This window comes from Phragmites australis, chromosome 24 (genome assembly GCF_958298935.1).
Source record: "Phragmites australis chromosome 24, lpPhrAust1.1, whole genome shotgun sequence".
Lineage (NCBI taxonomy): Eukaryota > Viridiplantae > Streptophyta > Magnoliopsida > Poales > Poaceae > Phragmites > Phragmites australis.
In genome coordinates, this window is record NC_084944.1 from 8,133,411 (window position 1) to 8,156,662 (window position 23,252).

A 23,252-nucleotide genomic window follows, 5' to 3' on the forward strand; every position below is an offset into this window, starting at 1 on the left:
GCAGGGTAGTGATCGTGAGCAGCGCCGATAGCCGAGTGTCAGCCACATCGTCCCAGGCAAACTCCTTCTGACCAGGCGTGGTCCGACCAGAAGCGCCCTGACCAGACTCCTTCTGACCATGCGCACCCCGACCAGGACTACCCTGACTAGACTCGTTCTGACCAGGCACGCTCTGAACAGGCATGTCCTAACTAGACTCAGAGCGATCAGGCTGTGGTTGGCCAAGCATCCACAGGGAAGAGACCAACAGAGGACTCATCAACTGCAGAGACGTCCACATGTGCTCATGGGACACTGAGCACCGGTGGCTCATTGGCAAGAATGTCCTCCCCAACCAGTTGGTCCAGTGGCTTTGCGAGGAATAGACTCGTTCTCAGGTCTTTGCCACCACGATAAGTTCTGTAGTTATTCACAGGCACTTTGAGTTTCTTTTTCCTTCATGATTCCATAATTCTGTTGTTGATGCAGTTCCTCGACCACACATACGACCCCGATCATAACTCCCCCATCGACACCTCAACACGGTGTTCCGGTTTCCCCGCCCACAACAACATCAACACTGGGAGCACTGGTCCTGTCTCCCGTGCTTGCGGAGCCGATCATGGAGAGCTTTCTAGCCTCTGACCTACTCTCCCTGGTTGCCTGCTTCCCAGCCTCTGTTCACAAGCTGATCGAGGACAAGGAAGAGGCGGCCAACCGATGTGCCGAACTGGAGAGGCAGCTGGCCAAAGAAAAGGAGGCAGGGCTCCTGCTTTAGCAGAAGTATGGTGAGCTCTAGCGGGAAAAGCCATGCTTGCCGCCGAGTAGTCTCGGTTTGAGGAGGATGAGCACACCAACCATAGTATTCTCCAAGAGGCCTTTAAGGCACTAAAGGATCCCTTGGAGAGCCTCGGGTTTGGAGCCATCATGCCGAAGGACCAGTGCACAACCCAGGCCTAGGCCTACACTATTAAGGTTCTCTCGGAGAAGTTTCCTGAGCTCCCGGTTATTCTAGCGGTGAGGGGCGCGGAGGATGTGGCGTAGGCAATGAGGGACACAACGAGGGGAGATGGATTATGTGGAGTTTGTCTTCCGCTTGGAGGCCACTGAGGAATAAAGACTTAGCTATAACTTAGGTTTTGTAATATATCTGAATGACGCTTTTAACTTCTCTGATGAGACTACGCCATTTTTGTGGTTGTAGAATCCCTAAGTTGACCAAGCCTCCTCCTCGCTCCTAGCCCCCGACCACGCCTATAGATGGAGTGCGGTCAGGACCGATCGGTCCACCTACCTGCACGGAGCCCCTGATGACCTTGTTGACTAGCCTAGTCTAGAAGCTGTGGCCGAGTGCGAGCTTAGGTTTGTGGTCGAGCGACAGATCTTACAGAGTGATCTCAGAGGTGCGCCGGTCCTACCACTCTTTAGTCATGTGTAGTCCTCGGTTGGCCAAGTGAGGCTCAATCAGTTGAGTCTTGCATGGCTTGCGACTTGTTTTCTTGACCAGCTTATCGGGAGGAGCTGTTCACGGCACGGAGAGACCTGGAGTGGATAACCCAATACAGCAACCAATGACGGGTATATTTCTATGATCACCTCAATCGTGCTTTTGCACCCTTCGACTCGCTGCTGCGGACTGCCGGTGTTTAGGTTCACCCCACTCCTGGAGGCATCGTGATCAGTCACATCGACTGGTTTTTGGCAGCCTCTGAGGAGGTGATGGCCTTGAGGATAGGCTACGTGTGACGGTGGGCGACCACTTGTTGGATGTCAGAACCACCGGCGCCTGTCTTGCCCTAGCCTACATCCACGAGCACTTTCCGGATATGGACCTTATCCCAGCGGTCTCTAAGGGTTTTGGCAGATCCATGAAGACCACATAGGAGCTCCATGACCTCGTCGATTCGTATCTACCCACAGTCTGCTGCCTTCCTTTGTCTGTTCGGTTTGAACCACTGCCCTATGTTTTTGGGTCCCGTGTGTACTGAATAGACTATTTAGAAACAGCCCCCGGGAGCTACCCGAGTGGCCGTTTTGTAATGAAAGGACCAATCTTCATGTAAGTTTCTCCTGTGTTCAAGTGACGAGTAGGTTCGGGGTGCTCGCTAGCAAGGTTCCTGACGCTTAGGATGGTCCTTAGTGCGATAAGCCCTTTGGGGCGACCAGTGTTTGACCCGAGCTAGGACTTGTGACCTCGTGGTCGTCATCCCTCGGATGCCCATACCTTTGACACTGTGCGAACATCAATGTTGACTCCCACTCAATAGATATGATCGATCGTGTAAAACAAAACTTGTTCGCTGCATAAAAACATACTATAAATCCTAAATGCTCTAGCCCCTAACCATCTGGTCGACCGGAAAACTGCCGACCAGGCGGTTAATCCTATCAATCGAAAAAACTTACAATTTGGTGAGACTGTTCATACCATGGTTATCCTGCAAAACAATGTCTGGTTTTGGAATTTGAAAAAACTTACAAGCTTGTTCCACGCTCGTTTGGAAGATCCTGCAAAATAGAAAAGCAGGCTTGTCTTCGAGTAGCCTTACACATAGAACTCGTGTTCCGCAAATTTGTGTAATTTGTGGCCGGCCTCTGTGGCTAAGTCGACCGTGTCAAGCTAGGAAATATAGACCACTTTGTAGGACCCCTTCTCGTTGGGGAAGAGCCTGTTACAACCTGCGCTATTCCTGGACTCATCTGAGGTCGAGGTCTTGTATGACCAGTGTCCACTGCCACACCCTATGGTCGTGGTAGAGCTTGAGGCCTTGTTCGTATCGGGTTGCTAGAATTTTGAGCACGTTTGCGGGACTCTTCGCTCGGGATTGTATTGTCCTCTTGCCATGGACCTTGGTCATCGCGCGAGTTGTTGGTAATTCAAGGCGATCGATGTGCGTTCTCCAACTGGCGAATTGAGTTTTGCTTATTTGTAATTATGCGGTTTGGGCGGCCAAATCGCACTATCACCGCTCGTGTAAACTTAATCGATGCTGTGGCGGCAAATTTCCTAATCGGTTTGGCCTCGACCCTCTCAGTGAATTTGTCAACTGCCACGAATAGGAATTCAAAACCGCCTGAGGCATTTAGGAACGGTCCCATGATAACGAGCTCCAAAACAGTGAAAGGAGAAGAGAGTGGTATGGTTGCTGAGCTTGGGCCGGTAGTCTGGTATGTGGACCATGGTTCTGACATGACCCACACCATTTCACCAGCTCACAAGCATGCTGAAGGGCCATGAGCCAATAGAATGCATACCAGAATGCTTTCCCGACCAGAGTGCGGTATGAAGCGTGGCTACCACATATGCCTCCGAGGATGTCGGGGAACGCTGTGATCCCCCCTTCCTAAGTGATGTATTTCAGTAATAAGTTATTTCTCCTTTATCTATAGAGGAGTCCTTCTACCCAGGAGTATTTGTGGTCCTGCCACGTGACCCTTTCTGCTGACACATCATCATTAGGGGCTGCTTGATTCTAAAGGTAGTTCAAGATCTGATTCATCTAGACCGTACCTGAATCGATCAGGGTGACCACATGATGGCCACCCGAGGTCAGCGACACCAAAGGAGGCGTTTCCTCCAAAGGTGTTTCCTCTGGTGCCCCGTTTCTAAGCGGAGCATCCCTTCCATGATGGCCCGAGAGTGTAGTGGGTGGTCGTGTGAATTTTTTTCAAAGACTCCAACTAGGACAAGTGCGCAAGAAGAAGCTAGATGGGCTAGCTCATCGGCTAGGAAGTTTTCCTTGCAAGGGACATGCTTGACCTCAAAACCGATGAAGCATTGCTCTAGCTTTCTCACTTCAGAGAAGTATGTCGCCATCGTTTGGTCCTAGCACAGGAAACCCTTCGCACTCGGTTTATGGACAGTAGCGAGTCCCTCGTCGCTAGTGGGCATTTTAACCCTCGTGTGAATGATGCTCGTATTCCAGATAAGAGGCCCTCATACTCTACAACATTGTCTGGTAGCCTGAAAATTTAATTGAAATATGTACATGAAGGTGTCATTGGCTTGTGGGGTTGAGATTGCTCCAGCCCCTAGTCCATTCAACGTGAACGACCTATCGACATGTGTGGTCCTGTGCCTGTTCATCTCTGGTCGCAGAAACCCTTACCTCTCGATAACCAGTACAGCTCACGTGACCGGTAGGGGTAGTTGCAAAATAGGGCAACTACTCCTCGTCTGGTTGTGGAGTGGTCAGTACAGGGGACAAAAGGGTGACCTGTTGAGATCCTGGAAGGCTGCCCTTGTTCCTGGTATCTGCCAGAAGTGGTCGTTCTTTGTATTAGAAACTTGAAGAGCGGAAGACCCTTTTTCCTGTCCTCAAGATGACCCCGCCAAAAAGGCTACACACCCGATTAGTTTCAGCGTACCCTCTTACCTGTTTGGGGATCTTGCCCAGCGCTGGTCTGGTTCCCCTTTGGGCGCTTGGCCTGGGGACCATCGCTGGCACCCAGAACACGGGAGCCTCCACTACCTCCTGTTGCATGAACTGTCATGCAAACTTCTCACTGAGCCTCGGAGCCTTTGAACTCTGATTCGGTGTTCCATACCTAGAGCACACCGATCTCATCTGGGTCCTATCCCATGATGAATACGTCACGGTGACCGGGGTCCTCGAAATGGGACTCAACGGTTGTCATCGAGGCAAAAACGTATGTTTAGATTGCAATCATGTAATAGTTTGGAATAATTGCGAGTGACTCGTGGTTGCAACCATGTCATAGTTCTTGCATGAGAGTCGTCTACCCTCCTCTCTGTCTACTTTTCTGTCTCCTTATTGCACATGCTCTTATCGCAAACATCTGATTGCTTAATTGCTACGATCGGTCAGTTTAGTGATATCGGTTATGTGTTAGTTAAACTCTTGATATCAGCAGTAGAACCATGCAGGCGTGCATGCATACGTAGGTTGCTCGCTGCGGTAAATCGTCGATGCGTTTTTGAAGGGTTTGTTGATTGTTTTTGTCTGTTGACTGCTCACTGTTACAGAATCCCCTTTACTGTCAGCGGGTAAACCTCCTCACTGCCTGTTTTCCAACTAACAGTGGACAATGGAGTGATAGTCTCTGATATTCATTGTGGGGTAAGGAATGATAACGTTTTAAGAGGAAGAGTGAATTAGGATATTTAAAAATCTAAAATAAATTAGCTCTAAAAGTTTTACAAGATAAACTTATCTCAATTTATATCTAAATATACTCTAAATTTATCTAGTATGTCTGCTCTACCGCTTAAGAGGATTGCAACCTACTCTAGCAAGGTAAATTGTAAGTATTTAAATACAGAAATGTAAATAGAGTAGAGAGATAAATTCGGCACAAACGATTTTTATCACGTGATATCGATGACATAAATATCACTCCCAGTCCATGTTAGAGCTCCATCAAGGATATGCTCCCGATCGGCACGTCTCTTCTGGTCATGGCTCTTGAGCTGCTAAGTTACCAAGACAACGTCTTAAACACGATGAGCCACCAAGCTACCAAGGTAAGGTCTCACCACTAGCTTCTCTTTCGGTCACTTGCTGTCGTGATCACTTTGGAGCTTGAGCCACTAAGGTAAGGATCTCTGTGTCCTTGTACACGTGTCTTGCCGCCACTGCACACCAAGTCAGAGGGTCAACAAGCTTGAGTCACCAAGGCCCAATATACCGATGAGTCACCAAGACTCTAAGGTGCTGGCGTACCTCTCGGTACAAGATATGATGACTTATTGATCCCTTCTTCAAGAAGCAACACCTAGCTACAACTCACTGTAGGCCTATAAGCACTAAACACTCTCTAATCTTATGCTTAATTGCCTTGGATAATTACTTTAAGTGTTTTGGTGGTTTGAATGTCTTCTCAAGTGTGTATGAGATTTCTCTAGACTCTAGCAGCATGCCACACCTTTAAATAACTGAGTGGATGGATATTTATAGCCACAAACCCACCAACTAGCCGTTTTCTCAACGGCTCAAAAAAGCTGTTAACACCGGATGATCCGATGAGAGCAGTAGTACTAACACCGGATCATCCGGTGAGTATAACCTCAGAAACTAGCCATTGAAACTCCACTCAATGTCTCTGTGCAAACAAAACACTCCGGTGTACCTTCAAATCTATCACCGGACCTTCCAGTGAGTTATCTTAAGCCATCCGAGTCTTTGCAGCCTCTCTGTGTAAAATCTTCTGGTGCGTTCATCCTCAGAGCACCGGATCTTCCGGTGGATTGTTCTTCATTCTTCAACACTTGCAGTCACCTCTGCAAGAAATACTTCGGTGCTATAATCTGGTGTGCACAAACCAAGCACTAGACTATCCAGTGGGTTGATCTTTAGTCTTCTGCACTTGCATTCTTCTCTACAGGAAATACTCCGGTATTACCCACTGCATATCACCGAACTATCCGGTGAGGTCATCAGCCTCCCCCCTTTTGTCAAAAATACTCCGGTGAGTTCAACACACAGAGCACCGGACCTTCCGGTGATGTCATCAACCTTCATTTTGCCTTTGGACAAAATAATCCGGTGAGTTCATGTGCTATTCATCAAACTATCTGGTGAGGCTATCAACCTCTATGCACAATGCTCCGATGAGTGTAAATTTCTCCACATTGGAGTTTCCGGTGGCGCAAATCTTCCTGAGACTTTTTTAATTCAATCAAAATTTGTCTCGGCTGCGGTGGCTTCTTGATGTATTGCATCTATGAGACCTACTAACATATATTCTTGACAAATATGTTAGTCCCAATGATTATTTTATTATTAATCACCAATATCACAATTATGACCTAATGTGGCCATTTTCGCTACAGCTGGCACAGGACGCAAGCAGTGAAGATGGTTATCACTGCTGGCTCAAGGCTTCATCCGGCAGTGATGCTTGTGGAGTTACTGTCGGCTGGTGGTTTCGGCTGGCAGTGATCCCTGACCGAAGCCTTGAGACGGTAGTGCTTTGCCTCTCTCTCCTCCCTCCCCTTCTCTCCTCTCCCTCTCTCTTCTCTCCCTCTCCCTCCCCCTCTATCTCCTCTCTCCTCTCTACGTCTCTCAATCCCTCTCAATACATGCATACAATTAGAAGATAACGATAATATACACATTTATACAAACACAAAACCAGTTCACAAGTATGCATAAGCTATATACAGACCCTAAGAGGGCGGCAAGGCTGCTAACCGACTAATAAGGGCGGTTAGCAGCCTTGCCGCCCTCTCAGGGGGCGGTTAGGCCACTCGCCCTCTCAGGAGGTTGCAGGCGCATATTTTTGTTATTATTGCGACGAGAAATCTATTTATTTAAATTTTTAATAAAAAAATATGAAAAAACTCTCTAGCCAACCATGGCTGGGTTGTAGACATGTGTCCTAAAAGGAACCGGGCTTGGCCCGAGCCCGAATTGATCGCTATTTTGATGTATCTCACAATGCAAAAATATTGGCCTAGCCCAGAAACAAGGTTCGTTAGCCTCAGTTGTTTTGAGCTTGGGTAGCTGTTTTAGGCCCGAAACAAACCGGGCCTTTTTTTATTTTTATATTTTTTAAATTAAAAAATTAAATAAATAAATTTCTGATGAAACAAATTGCAAAACTAGACCCCTACTACACTCTCAGTGGACGATAAGGACCTTACCACCTCTGAGAGAGCGGTAAGCATTCCCAAAGCCTCTTACCGTCCTTTCAGGATGCGGGTAGGCTTACAGCCATCTCTGAGGGGCGGTAAGAGCAGCACATGGACAGTAATTCATGATGAACAGTGATGTGAAATTCAATTTCCCCTTCTATCTTCTCTATTCAAAACAATGATGTTTTGTTACTCCAAAAATTCTAAAAAAATTTGTACGTGTTCTATAATTCATGTGCAACGTATTTTAATTTAATTCACCAAAAAATCCTGTGTAGAATTTAAACTAAAATTCTCCAAAAAAGGCTACTTTTATAACTTCTAGCAATTGTTAGAGCTCAAATAAATTTTTAAAAATCTGGTAAAATTCACTAATATTCTTCTTATGTGACTAGATAATTTCTAAAATTATTTTTAGTAGTAGGTTTATATATGTTTTAATTCAAATTAAGTTAAAAGAAGAATATCACATGAAATTATAAAAATACATATAAATGGTGCATTAGAAAGGAATCCACTTTTTTACGATATAATATAGGGATGAAAATAATTTTGGAAATTATAAAATCATCCAAGAAGAATATTAGTGAATTTTACCAGATTTTTAAAAATTTATTTGAGCTCTAACAATTGCTAGAAGTTATAAAAGTAGCCTTTTTTTGGAGAATTTTAGTTTAAACTATACACAGGATTTTTTGGTGAATTCAATTAAAATGGGTTCCACATGAATTATGGAACACGTACAAAATGTTTTAGAATTTTTAGATTAACAGAACATCATTGTTTTGAATAGAGAAGATAGGAGGGGAAATTGAATTTCACAGTACTGTTCATCACGACTTACTGTCCATGTGCTGCTGTAAGCCTACCCGCTTTTGAAAGGGCGGTAAGAGATTTTGGGAATGCTTACCACTCTCTCAGAGGGTGGTAAGGTCTTATCGTCCCCTGAGAGTGCAGTAGATGTGTAGTTTTACAATTTGTTCTATCAGAAATCTATTTATTTAATTTTTTAATCGAAAAAATATAAAAATAAAAAAAGCTCCAATTAGACCACTGGCTCAGTCAAAATGCTAGTCACATGAGCGAGTACAAAACCGGACCTTTTTGTTAGGCTATATACTAAGGATGCAACGGTAATTAGGCTATTTAAGATCCACATCCACCACTACATGGTGTTACAATCAACTTAAGTACGTGTGCGTCCATTCTTTAGCGAACGATAGAATTTCTGTGCATTTTTTTTCAAAAACATAAAAAGAAAATACTGCTGCTTGGAGATCCTAGCAAGCCGTTTTGGCACCACCATTACAAAGGGAAAACAAAATAGGGACTGTCTATCTGTCTGTCAGATTTTGAGCCAATGAACTGTTGCCACGTTAGTTGCCTGCTTTTTTGTCAAATAAGCCCAACAGCTATGAAGCAGCCTCACGGGCCTGCATAGGTAGCCCACAAACCCGCAAATGAAGTTGAACAAATGAAACGGGTCCAACAAACAAGGCCCAAAACCTGTAATCGTTCCCAGACTGCAGAGGCCCAAAACTAATCAAACAGGCCTTGGACCAAGACCATGGGCCCGACAATTACAGCCACACACACCCATCCAACAATGGGATCAACTTGAAATAGAATAAAGAACTTATTTTACAAGACATCACACCGATAAAAAAGATTTGATCCTCGTGCTGGTTTTGCATCAGAGTTCAACAATTGGCTACTTCTTTTCCAATTGGAGTTCAAAAGTACCCTGCCGCAAGAAGAACAAATATATAGTCAACAACCTTGCAATAATCACATGTAATATATGTACACAGAGAGAACTACAACTAAATATATAAACAGAAAAACATAGATACGGAGAGAAAGAGATAGAGAGGCAGAAAACATAAAGATAAGGGGGCAAAGAGAAAGAGAGAAACAGAGAGAGATAGAGCTATGGGTGCATTCATAAATAGAAGCACGTAGATAGATAGATACGTACACACATAGAAAAGAAAGAAATAGAGGTATAGATAGACACCTACACACAAACACACACGGAGAGAGGGAGGGCGGGAGAGAGAGACACATAGAGAAAGATAGAGATATATATAAATAGAGAGATAGAAACATAGATAGAGTTAGAGAAATAAATAATAGTCATGCACAAAGATAGAGAGAGATATACAGACAAAAAGAGATAAATAGGTACATAAAAATAGAGAAGCAGAAATAGAAGAAAAGACATAAAAACAGGAAGATATATAACAAAATAGAGATAAATAGAGAGATAAATAGAAAGAGAGAAAAATATATAGTGTGTGTGAGAGAGAGATGTATTTAGAAAAAGAGAAATATATTATATATATAGAGAGAGAGGTGAGAGAGATACAAAAGGAGAGAGATAAAGATAGATAGAGATACAAAGTGAAAGATAAAGAGATAGAAAGAAATAGAGATAAAATTTTGAGGCTCTCCGATAGTAGTCAAAAGTTCATACCTAATAGTCTCATCGGTGTAAATTTTGGTCTTACGTATTCCACGTTGCAGTCTTGTATTCGGTCGGGGTTGAGAAGCTGGTGATGTCAATGGATCTGCAGACTCACAGCATCTCCAGTGGTTATCTCCAGCTGCTATCTCTTATTTCTCTCAGCATATTTTCCAAAAGATTATGTCTCTAATTCACCATACCTTACAATGCTTAGAGCTATCTCTTACTACCTCCATTCTTATTTAGATGTTATTTTAGGTTTTTGTTTTTGTTCTTAAATAGATGTCGTTCTCGGATTCTTAGGCATTCTCTTCCCAAATAGCCCATATTAAAAACTGATGGGTTTTAATGCCACAACATTAAATCAGTCTTTACATTTCCAACCATTTTGTTATGTTTCCATTGGGAGTTAATACTTCTCTCTCCATACAAGAAGTTTTTAATTTTGCCATCCCTTCTTCTCGATACCACGCTTCTATAGAATCAGACGTTTGGATTGCAGAGTCTCCAAAAACACTAGGCCAAATACTACTAGTGCGAGAGTGCAAGATGTTGCCAGATTTGAACATCAAGGTGGAAGAGGAGACGGTCAATCCTGAAGATGAAGCCAAGGACAAAGTGAAGTCGGAATATGAAGCAAAGCAATATGAGATCAAGCCAGAAGATGAGATTGAGAAACAAGGCAAAGCCGAAGTGAAGCAACTGGTGGAAGAGGAGATAGCCAAGCCTAACAATGAGGACAAGAACAAGGCGATGAAGTAGGAAGGTGAAACAAAGCAAAAGGTGATCAAGCTAGAAGATGACCAAGCTACTGAAGATGAAGAGTTTAAGTGCTACCTAGCTGAGCTTAGAGTGCTTTTGTTTCCCGCTTTCAAAGGTTATGAATAGTTTGATGGCATATATGACCTACGTATTTTGCTAGTATGTCTCTCTAACTAATGAAGGAACATATGATTATCATCAATCTGATTTTCATTTAGATCTCGTTTAGCTATGCTTCCAAGAATGTTACAGTATGTGGAAGAAGTGTGAGTCACATGGGCCAGGATCGTGTGCGCGGGCAGGTTTGCTGTGATGAGTTCATCGGAGAAAACAAGCCGGACAAAAAAAACTCTTCAAGATATGCACTGATCACATCAGAAAGGAAACTAGAACCATCAAAATTCTAAGAAACATAAGAAATTTCATTAAAATTATGCATGGAGTACAACCATGTCATTTCAGAAAGCACTCATAGCATAATTAATTTCTCACGAGACAAAAGGAAAATGTACCGATAAGAAAGAGCACTAAAGTAAAATGCTAATGCTGCTCATTGATCTCTCTGATAACCTCCTGTACTAGCTGAGAATCACACGCTATTTGTAATGGGAGAGTACCCTGTCTTTCTTGTACCCCTTTCTTGATGTGAGGAATACTATATCCATTGCCTCCACCTGCTTTCATTGCCTCTATCATCACAAGATGCAAGGTCAGGAAAATTCTATTTGATTTGTGTACTGAGTATTCTTCAAAAGCCTCTTGAACAGCAAAAACAAGATCATGTACTGTCTTTGCAATCTTCTTGTACTGAATTGCTTGGATACCATTAAAAAACCCAAATCCAACACATTGAAATCCGGGGAATTTGGCGGTTGACAAATGAGTTGAATGTTGAATCCATCTTGTGCAGCTGCTTCACAAAATATGGGATCACTAGGGTCTATGTGAGGTCTAGCATTGTCTTGTTGGATATATATTGGCCTCGAAGCATCTTCCCTTGGCCACTTAGCTTGAATAGCAGGAAGGACCTTCTCGATCAAAAAAGCCCGTGTGACATCTTTAGTTATAGATTCAATTTGCTTCATCTCCATGGTCCCTGCAACACAATTTACACTTCTTCTTCTGGCAGGTTCATACGTAATTAGAGGAAAACACCCAATTTTCCCATCAAAAGTGCAATTCCCTTCATCGTCAAACCTTGGACGTGCAATAGCAACTAAGAACATCAACTTCGGTATGAAGTGCTTGCTTTTACAAACACGTAGAGCTTCTTCTTGACCTGGGAGATTATAGCACTTGAGGGTCTTCTTTGTGAGGTAGAACCATTTCTTATCAATATAAACAACATCGAATAAACTCTTGAATTTCGGATTATTGGGTATACTAACTGGATCAAGCATAGAAATGCACTACTTCATTCTATGTTTCTTGTTTTGATCAGTTAGTAATGGCTTTATGCTGCTAGAATGTCGCTTTATCAGACCCTCCTTTTTCAGCTGCCAAAGTTTAGTTTTCGCAACATTAAGATGGGAACTTAAATCTTCAAGTGTAGCTCTCTAGGACATCGAAAGATCATGCATTGCAGATAGGTCTACTTGAACTCTGTTACGACCAACGTTTTTTTCCTTCCTGCTACAAACATCAACCCTATCACCGCGCATGACACAATCCTTAGCACTTTTCTAAATTCTCTGCACTGTTCTAATATGAACTGAAAATGAAGCTGCAACATCTGTTGTGCCCTTTTTCTTTAGCTTCCCGTCAACACTTCTTGATAGCAATGCTTCATATATTCTCTGTCGAGTACCATTGGTTACTTCCCTTGAAGAAGTGCCATTTGGTGCTGCATTCTCATCAGCATGGATATCACCTAGTGTTTAGATGAATAATAATTCAAATTAAAAGAAGTCAAGTGTGATATATCAGCACACTAATCACCTAGTGTACAAAATCATGGAGCACACGAATTACCTGTTGTACAAATTAAAAGGCAAGAACGGTAATGATAAAAATGAGAGTTTACCAGTTGGTTCTTCATGTGCTTCATCCATTTCATTGTCCAAACCTTGATTGCCATCAGGTTCATTGTTCAAATCAAAATCAAACTCATGTTGTGTTGCAGAGATCTCAACATCTACAACCATAACTAGAATTGTGAGGGAAATAATTTTAAAGACTTCAAAGCTGTCCATCTCAATCAGAAAGCAACCAAACCATGAATCAAAACACACTTAGAAACAAACAAAGTAAATGTAGTTTACCATTGGTTAATTCCCTTGAAGAAGTGCCATTTGGTGCTGCATTCTCATCAGCATGGATATCTCCTGGTGTTTAGATGAATAATTAGTCAAACTAAAAGAAGGCAAGTGCGATATATCAGCACACTAATCACCTAGTGTACAAAATCATGGAGTACACGAATCACCTGTTGTACAAATTAAAAGGCAAGAACAGTAATGATAAGAATGATAGTTTATCGGTTGGTTCTTCATGTGCTTCATCCATTTCATTGTCCAACCCTTGATTGCCATCAGGTTCATTGTTCAAATCAAAATTAAACTCATGTTGTGTTGCAGCGATCTCAACATCTACAACCATAACTAGAGTTGTGAGGGGAATAATTTTAAAGACTGCAAAGCCGTCCATCTCAATCAGGAAGCAATCAAACCATGAATCAAAACACACTTAGAAACAAACAAAATAAATGTAGTTTACCTGCTGATGTCACCGGTGCTTGATCATGAATGGTTTCAATGTTCAAATCAAAAGATGCTCTTTCTCCTTGTGAGGAGAAATTTTGATTGGGATCAACCTCACCATCTAAGTCCATTTCAGTTCACTGCCAAAGAACCAAGCATAAGAGAGTGTTGAAATAGTTTGATCTATTTAAGAGAGAATCCTAAATGTATTTTGGCACCATCCTATTGACAACTTAGACAGACTATTTGGCGCCATCTTCTCAAACTTTTGAGGAATCCCAAAGGTTTTGGCGGGATTAGTGCAACATCAGGATATTAACACCAAGCTCTTTTAGCCTTTGGGGAGATATAGTGTGTTAATTATAGTGGGAAATCTGATGGTATCGCACAGCCATGCTCAGATTTGCTCTACCGCCAGAACGAGCTCGGTTGCGCATATTTCTGCCACGGCGAGCACGGCAGCCCACCGGATCTGCTCCGCATCGCAGCGAGCTGGTCGACCGAGCATACTTCCACCACGGCGAGCACGGCAGCCCTCCGGATCTACTCTGCATCACAACGAGCTAGTTGACCGCACGTCCAACCTTGCGAGTCGCGACAACAGAGGCCAATCTCTAGGGAGCACGGTGCCTCTGAACTTGGGTTGTGGATTAATGTGGGTGGGCCGTGGAGTGCTAGAGAATGAAGTGATGAGGTTCATTAAACAGGGGCAAAAATGTCAAATTTAGAGCTATTAAACACAGCCTTGTGCTGTGTAGCCAGCGGTAGAACGACACCTAATTCCGAACGGAGGTAGTATTACGTGAGCAAAATTTCCCTCCACACCAATTTCATCTTCATTCCACCCACTTCTCTTCTCTGTATGCCATAGTAATAACAGCTAGCAGCTTCGGATCTGCTACCCGTCGCAGCCAAATCAGAGTCACCTGTCGTGTCGATAAAATCCAAATCTAGCAATCCCAAAGCACCTGCACCAGAAATGCCGGCGACACCAGACTACATTAAATCGGTCTCCATAGGCAATGAAAACACACCTAACAGGACCCAGATCGAGGCGCTGTGATGTCTGTCGGGCCGCTGGAGCCGGAGCTGGAGATGCTGTCTGCGCCCTCTGCCCCGTGACGCCTCCAGACCCGAACGGCGCAGCATCGGGCGGACTGCTAGCAACCGGAGGCTGGCGCGTGGTGCACCCAGGGGAACTGGAGGCAGCCTGCTGTCCATGCACTTGCGCTTGCACAAGTTTCGGAGCAGATTCACCTGCACCTTGTTGATTAGCACCATGATGGGAGCTCATTTGCCTGGAGGGAGAATTATCCTGCTGCATAAAATGATAGGGAGGTTCGGTTTCTACAGGGTTAGAATTTGGAGGAATATTAATAAAATGATCAGGCACTGTTTCACCCCCTAGAATCAGAAGTAGGCACAGACTCCGGTGGCAACAAGAGGATTTCAAGTTGAAGGTTATTTCCAGCATTAGGACGCAGCTGTAAGAAGGGAAAATTAGTCTCATCGATGATGACATCGTGAGAGATATAGACATGTCCCAAGGTTATTTCTGGCATTTGAAACATTTATGTAGATTACTGTATCCAAGGAAAGCACATCGTTTGGATCAAAACTGGAGCTTCCGAGAATTGTAGGGACGAAGGTTAGAGGACAACATGGACATGTCTAAAGGAGTGGTGTACTTAATGACTTTGCTAGGTGTGCGATCAATCAAATATGTGGCTATAATAAAGGCTTCATCCTAGACCTTCAAAGGCATGGAGGCATGAGCAAGCAAGGAAAGCCCAACTTCTACTATATGACAATATTTGTGTTCAGCAACATCATTTTGTTGGTGAGAGTGGGGACAAGAAACAAGATGAGTGATGCCAATCTTCTAGAAAACAGAATTAAGTTTTTCATATTCCCTCCCCAATCAGTTTGCGTAGCAATTATTTTTCTACTGACCAACCTCTCAACTAAACTTTGGAACTCATGAAATTTCTAGAAAACCTCGGACTTATGTTTAAGCAAATAAATCCATGTAAATTTGCTATAATCATCAATAAAGCTAACATAATATTTCTTTATTCCAACTGAATAAGGAGCAGGACCCCAAACATCAGAAAACACTAATTCTACGGGTACACTAGAGACATTAACCGGCTTAGGATAAGAAACTGATGACTCTTAGACTATTGACAAGCATCACAAACTGACTCTCTATTATTCTCATTAGAACAAGGAAGATTATTTTATCAAAAACCTATTGAACAACCTGAAACGAGGGATGACCTAAGCGATTGTGCCACCTTATTGGAGAGGGCTTGACGATACCTAAAACGTATTTACTTGATTCGGCTGAGGTGGAAGAAAGAGGATAGAGCCCACCTTCGCACATGCCTTGAAGAAGAACTTTCTTCGTTGCCTAATCCTTGATGAAGAAAAAATTGGGATAAAATTCTAGGAAAGCGCTATTATTAGTAGCAAGATGATGAATAGGGACAAGATTTTTGGCAGCTTGAGGAACATGGAGAACATTCTTTAAGTGAAGATAACGACTAGAGGTGCACACAATAGCATGACCAATATGATTAATATTCATACCCGCACCACTTGTTGTCTTGATTTAATCCTTGCCAATGTACTTGTCATGAACAATCACTTGCAATAACACTTCTTTCATCTGGAACAAAGTCTGTATCAAAATGATTCCAATAATTTATTGTTGTGTGTCCGTTCTTGTGACATAATTGACACTTGGGACGCCGTTGATTATTACTGTTGTTGTTGTTGTTGTTGGATCTGTTAGTGTAGTTTCCATGTCCATGTCTACCATGACCATGTGAATTATTGTTGCTTCGGCCACCGCGAGATGCTGCATTGATAGATGATTGAGACCGAGAACCTCCTTGGATGAGATCCATCGTTGTTTTAAAGCTTAACAGCTGAGCATACAATTCATTGACTGTGATTGGTTCAACCCTTGCAACTATGGCTAGTACAATTGGGTTAAAATCAATGTCAAGGCCAGTGAGAATATAGGACACAATCTCTTCATCATCCAGTGATTTGCCAACGGACGTCATCTCATCTCCTAGCACCCTTATCTTCCCGACATATACAACAACCGACATGTTGCCCTTATGCGTGGTGGCTAGAGCTATGCACATATTGATTGATCGTGCACGTGTTTGCAAGGATAACATGTCCTCGAGAGCCTTCCACACCTACGCCGAAGTCTTCATTGCTACTAATTGCGTCAGAACTTCACAGCAGAGGTACAACAATAGGTAGCCGAGGACCTGCTGGTCCCATGCCACCCATTGTACATATGTTGGATTCAAACCCTTGACTGTTTTGTCTTCTTGAAGAACGTCAACCTCTTTGTCCGGCGCAACATCAATGCTGTCCAGGAGTCCTTCAAGCATGGTGCCACGAACTGCAGGAAGGATCTGTGCCCTCCACGGTTGGAAGTTTTTGTTCTTCGCAAGTTTCTCCATGACAGGATGCCCTAGCGACGTCGTGAGAGCAAGACTGGAGGAAGAAGATGCCAAGCTACTCGCCATAGATGTGTTTGAGAGGAGGTGGCTTTGTATACCATGAAAGTTTGGCTATCCTATAGTGAAGCGTTTCTACACCCGTAGGTGTCGCGTGTGTGTTGATATATAGGCAGTTGAAGTCGACGAAGATTACAGGCGTGAAGGACTCAGTTACATCTGCTAACTGATTCCTATCTCTCGACCGAATCCATGATGCAGCGTGGGTGTGGCTCGAGTACGTATGTCGGCTTCCCCTGCGCCTCTAGACGGAGCGCAACGCCTGCCACCGGGTGCCTCACCCGATTTGCCGGCATCACCCCAGTTTGACGCGGCGGTGTTCCAAGTAAGCAATGCAATTGTACTGTGAACTTAAACACAATACAAACACAAACAACAACTTCATTGGAATCCATGTGTGTACTCATAGTATGTCATGCTTCTTCAACAAACTTAAACAGATTGTGTTTGCTGCCGCAATGAAGTCCACAATATGTTTGGTGTTCGTGTGAACTGCATCGAGTTGTTCTGCATGTGAATAGAGAAGTAAAGAAGAAGAAAGAAATGTTAACTCATAGTATGCCATGCTTCGTCAACAAACTTAAGTTTGTTGAAGAAGAAAGAGGAAGTTAACAGAAATAAAATGTTGCGGAGTCACACATGTTGATCAATCCGAGAAGAAAGGAATGATCTCTTGGGTTTCTCACATGTGCCCCCTTTTACTTGCACGTATTATTCAAGTACATGTTTCAACTGTACAAGTATAGTTCGTTTCATGCATGTTCCCAGCATAGTTACAATGGTTCCCGGTATAATTTCCTATGAAATTCCTACAAGTATAGATACAATTTCATAGGATTCGTGTGGCGATTACAATGGTTCCCGGTATATTATGCCGGTTTTTCTGAAATTCATGTGTTATAAAAACGGTTGCAGCTTTGTCGTGGGCTCGTGGCTCCCTGCATCGCGGAATCCCAGTCATTGTGATTACACGATCTGAACCACAGCGACCAAGACCAGCAACAGCAGCTGCTGGAGACTCTGCGACGAAACAGAGCCTACAAAGAAGGTCACAGCAAATATCAGCATGCAGACAGGAGACGAGAGAACTCAAGAATCGTGTGTATCGGTATGATCCAGTGTCTCCATGCAGTGCACGATTGCGTGATGCGAATTAGGAGTTGAACCTAGTGAAGTAGTTGCATTGCCTTTCGTGCCGGAGGGAGGAGCACTTGGCCCCGACGAGTCGTGGTTACCCGGTGGCGCCGGCGCCGGTGCCGGCGCCTGTGACGCAGGCGCCGGGCTCGGCGGCGGGGCGAGTCCCAGGGCGGAGCAACCCCTGCCGTAGAAACCTGCACGGCAGGCAAGGCAGAAATTGAAGCTAGCTAACTCATACTATGCCGCGCGAAGAGATGAAGCAGGTTTGTCGATTGCCCGTGCATGCCGGTGGCCTCACAGTTCTTGACGCAGGGGAGCGAGGTGAGGTTGAGCAGGTTGACGTAGCCCGGCTGGCACTCGCAGGTGTAGACGAAGAGGCCGTCGCCCTTCTTGCACGCGCCTCCCGTTCCGCAGCTCACGGCGTCGCAGACTGCATGCACAGACCCCAGAAGAGCAAGCAAGGTCATGCTCGATGGCTCAAGCACGGCTGCGTGCGTGCGTGCACGGAGACGGCCGGCGAGGCAGGGTGAGGTGACGACTCACTGTCCGTGGTTATGCCTTTGGGCGGCGTCAGGCTGAGGTTGAAGCACGCGCTGTCGAAGGAACCTGCAAGAATGACATACAGGCCGGCCGCACGTCGCCGTTGGCCGGCCGGGCGCCATGATCGTTGGTAAGTTAATCAGCAGCTGATTAACTAGTTAGTTATGGTATGATATGGAGGAGTGATTACAGTTGGGAACGGTGCAGGGCGAGAAGGGGATGTGCTTGAAAGCTCGGGACCATCCGGGATCGCAGTCGCACTCGTAGGGGACAAGCGCCGGCGGCGGCACCTCGGTGCAGTCGCCCTTGCCGCAGTTGGCCGTGTCGCAGACCGAGCCGCTAGTCCCTGCCGGCCGGCCGCAGCGGTACAGAAAAAAAAAAAACAACGCCGATCAATGTGTACGGCCACAGCATGCATGTATATACAAAGCAAATTAAAAATCATCCCGCAACCACAAAATCCTATTATTTGTTACGGTCATAGACCTTCCAACAGCAAAAACTGCACTGTTTTTATAGTGACGAGTATTTCTTACGGTCACAGAAGTCGGTTTTTTACAGTCCCGGGATGGATTTTTACAATCATCGGTTTTTACGGTCTTGGGGCAACGAATTTCAGGTTGCAGGCTGGTTTGACGGGATTGGATTGGGTTAGCACGCTGCGCTCTAAATAACGTTGCATAAGGCATAAAACAACTAACAATCAGTACCCTAGCTAGTCACATGTTCATCAGTAATCCGTTATCCATGATCGTCGATCTGAACCAGAACTTGTACCTGAAATCAAGTACTGAAAGGTTTCGATCAGGCCGGAGCAGCTGATGGTCCAGGTGAACAGGAGGATCATATATGTCAGTCCCAGCTTGCTGCCGTCCAGGTGAACCAGAACTTAATCCTACTTGGTAGTATACAGAATGCAGTGGCATAAATCACGAGAGATTTGCAGATTTGACACTCTAAACATTAGAGTGTCAGTTAATTTGACACCGGACTCAGTTATATAGACTCAGGTTAATCCACATGTCAGCCTCAGCGGGGAATTGACACTTCTTTAGAGTGTCAAATCAACAATTTTCTCGACATGCCATAATCTAGGAGGTCTGTTCAGGCGACAAGAATTAATGCCGGCGGGGGTTAGGGGAGGGGATTGATTTGAGGCTCCTTCGTCGCTAGACTAAGAAGAGATCCTAAGGAGGGAGGCTGGCCCGACGGAGGTGGCAGGTGCGGGGGCGAAGTGGCGAGGCGGTGGGAGCGCCACCGACCGCGGGTGGTGAAGGATGGCCGATGGGCTAGTGCCGCGGCGGAGGAGGCAAAGACATCGTGTTAACACGGCGGCGAGTGATACCACTAGATCCGCTGTCGGAGATGAGTGGAGGACGGCAGAAAGCAGGGGCGAGCATGCGAAAAAAATGGGCAGTTGATAAATAGCATTGCCCTATATATTCCCATCCGAGCTGCTTTCTTGTCAAGTCGACTGTGCGAGTTTACAGGAAAATATACATATGAGACTCGTTACATCCAGTGCAGAAATTTTACAGGAAACAATTTGATCCCCAGAACGATAAATTGGGCCAATCTTTCTCTGTATACACTAAGGCATCTTTGTTCTACCAATAAAGACCTCGATCGATCCCATATGGCTCCCCGTTTCGTCAGGTGATTACACGACCTGAACCATGGCCATCGAGACCAGCAACAGCAGCTGCAGTAGACTCTGCGACGAAACATAGCCTGCAAAGGCACATCACCGAAACAGCAAAAGATCAGCAAACCCTTTTTCTAGAACCAAAATCCTTTTGTTTTTTTTGCGAGCACGTAACGCTGAGAAGAGACGAGAATCGGGAGAATCGTGTGTACGAGCTGTGACTCGATGCATGCATGATGCATGGCACGAATCGCGTGATGCGAAATGAGAGTTTGAGCCTAGTGCATCAGTTGCATTGCCTTCTGTGCTGGAGGGAGGAGCCGTTGGCCCAGATGAGTCGTGATTACCAGGTGGCGCCGGCGAGGGCGTCGACGCCGGCGGCGGGCTTGGCGGCGGGGCGATCCCTAGCGTGGAGCAGTCCATGCCGAAGACGCCTGCATGTACGGCGCCAACAAACGTTCAGTTATGCACGCATGGCGCAAAACAAATTTAGGTCCGTTTGTTTCGGTGAAGATTTAAAAAATAATTTGTAGATTGTGGATCGTAAAAAATTGAATTGTGAAAAAAAATTAGATGTTAGATTTAAAAAATCTTTTATGAGTAGTTTAGTAAAATAAACTTTCACTATCTATAAAAAAAAATTAAGAGAAATTAATTTCTCAAATTTCCACAATCCAACAAACATATTATAAAAAGATATCACAAAAGCATGTGGAGCCTAGCTTACAGTTCTTGACGCAGGGGAGCGCGGTGAGGTTGAGCAGGTTGACGTAGCCCGGCTGGCACTCGCAGTGGAAGCTGAAGAAGCCGTCGCCCTTCTTGCACTCGCCTCCCGGCCCGCAGTTCACGGCGACGCAGACTGCACGCACGGACCACAGAGGATTAGCAAGGCCATGCACGACGGCGGGTCAGGGCACCGGCCGCAACATTCAAACAACGCCGAACCGATCGACTCGACCAGCGTGTGCTCGATGATCTGAACCCCGGCGCGTGCAAGCGACGCAGGGTGATCGAGGTGACTCACTGTCCGTGATGGGAATGCCCCTGGGCGGCACCAGGCTGAGGTTGAAGCAGGCGCTGTCGAAGGAACCTGCAACGACACACAGGTCGACCGCCGGCGCCGTTGGTCGCCGGCGATGACTGATGGTTAAATATACAGGCAGTAGCTAGCTAGTCAACGATTATCAGCTGCTTAGTTGCGGTCATTTCACGGAGGATCGCATACAGTTTGGGATGATGCAGGGCGAGAAGTCGAGGAAGCTGATAGCCCGGGACCAGCCAGGGTCGCAGTCGCACTTGTAGTTGGGGAACAGCAACGTCTCTTCGCAGCTGCCCTTGCCGCAGTTTTGCCGTGTCGCAGATCAGGTCGCCGCCTGCCGGACACATCAGCACACGCAAACAACGTTAAATCTTCACCACCGCGCAAGCCGTACAAGCTAGTGGAGCCAAGAACTCACCGGCGGCGGCGATGGTGCGCGCAAGCAGCGCCAGGAGCAGCAGCGGAGACGCCGCCGAGCTTCTCGCCAACACCATACTTCTCGGCTCTCGGATCTTGCGAGTTGTGACCAGGGGTGGCGGTCGGAGAGAGAAATGTATATGTAGGTTCGTCCGCCGCCTCGGACGGAACGACGAGCCCGGCCGCGGGAGCTCGGAGCTGGCAATGCAGCGCGACGGCGACGCGTGGGTGTGTTTGTTTCTTCTCATCTCGGTCCTAAGTTTCATCACCTGTAATGGTTTGTTCACAAGAAACAGATTGTTTGGATGCGTCGTGCTGCTGATTTTGCTTCGGAACGTTCTGTTTTGGACGCAACGGGAGAAATGGTCCTCCACTGGTAAGGCTCCAAAGCTCTTATGTTGCAGCATTTTGCAGGCTGGGCTGGCAAAAAGCCCCACGGGCCTAAAATCTGTGTCCAGACCCACCCATGGGCGGTATAATCCTGTTCGGTAAGGCTTTAGTTCTGAGATCAATGTAAGATTTGAAGTTTGTATGATAAAATAAAGTAATTTAAATATTTATTTTTAGTTTGAAATAAAACAAAATGTCTCAATCAAAAACCCTCAAATTATCTACAGCTCCAACTTCAAAAATTTCTGAAGCTAGAAATGATCAGCTCCAAGATTCTTAGAGCTCAAGCTCTGCCAAACAGACCTATATACGGGCTGAGTCTAGTTTATTTTGAGCTTGCTGACCTCTACCCAAGACCATTCATTAAACCACTTCGGGCTATCGGGGTAGGCTGGGTCAAGTTCGTTCAGGTCTAGTGGTCACTTAATTTGCTAGAGTTGGTCATGGTGGGTACATCAATGCGCCTGAACTAGATGAGGAATTTTTTTATGTATATATATTTTATTTTATAATATTTACAAAAATACATGTCTGTTTCAACAAATTATAAGAATAGGCTACCGTCGCCGGTCATCGAGCGAGATCAAGTGTTCGCCCGATGAACGGGTGAGACCTTGTGAACCCTCACGATCAGAACATATTAAATACATTTCAGTGAGTTCTCACCTATTCAGAGGACGAGAGCTTGCTCTTGTCCACTGAACAGACGAGAACTTCACTAGTTCATACTTACGTACAGACCGATGAACGTGTACATGTCTATTGGTGTACGTGTGTTCATGTTTTTTATTTAATTTTTGATTTTATCTGAGATTAAAAGAGTGGTCCAAAAATTCTAAATATTTTCATAAGAAAACTAGCTCACTGGCAACTTATTTTAATTAGTTTGATCCAAAAAGGCTAGACCAATATTTAATTAAAATTCTCCAAAAATATCTACTTTTATAACTTCTATCCATTTTTAATTCCTCAAATAAATTCCTAAAAATCAGGAAAAAAATCACTAATATTCTTATCATGTGATGTACTAATTTA

The 23,252-nt window shown here is 44.8% G+C and overlaps 1 non-coding gene and 1 pseudogene across 1 annotated transcript; both read right to left on the minus strand.

Annotated features, from left to right (window-relative positions):
• Positions 1-16,421: 16,421 nt before the first annotated feature.
• LOC133908112 (small nucleolar RNA Z247) lies at positions 16,422-16,560 on the minus strand. The gene has a single exon (XR_009908084.1). It is a non-coding gene; the product is annotated as a small nucleolar RNA Z247 (small nucleolar RNA).
• Positions 16,561-20,302: 3,742 nt separating this feature from the next.
• Positions 20,303-22,075, minus strand: LOC133907159 (uncharacterized; annotated as a pseudogene).
• Between the last annotated feature and the right edge of the window lie 1,177 nt (positions 22,076-23,252).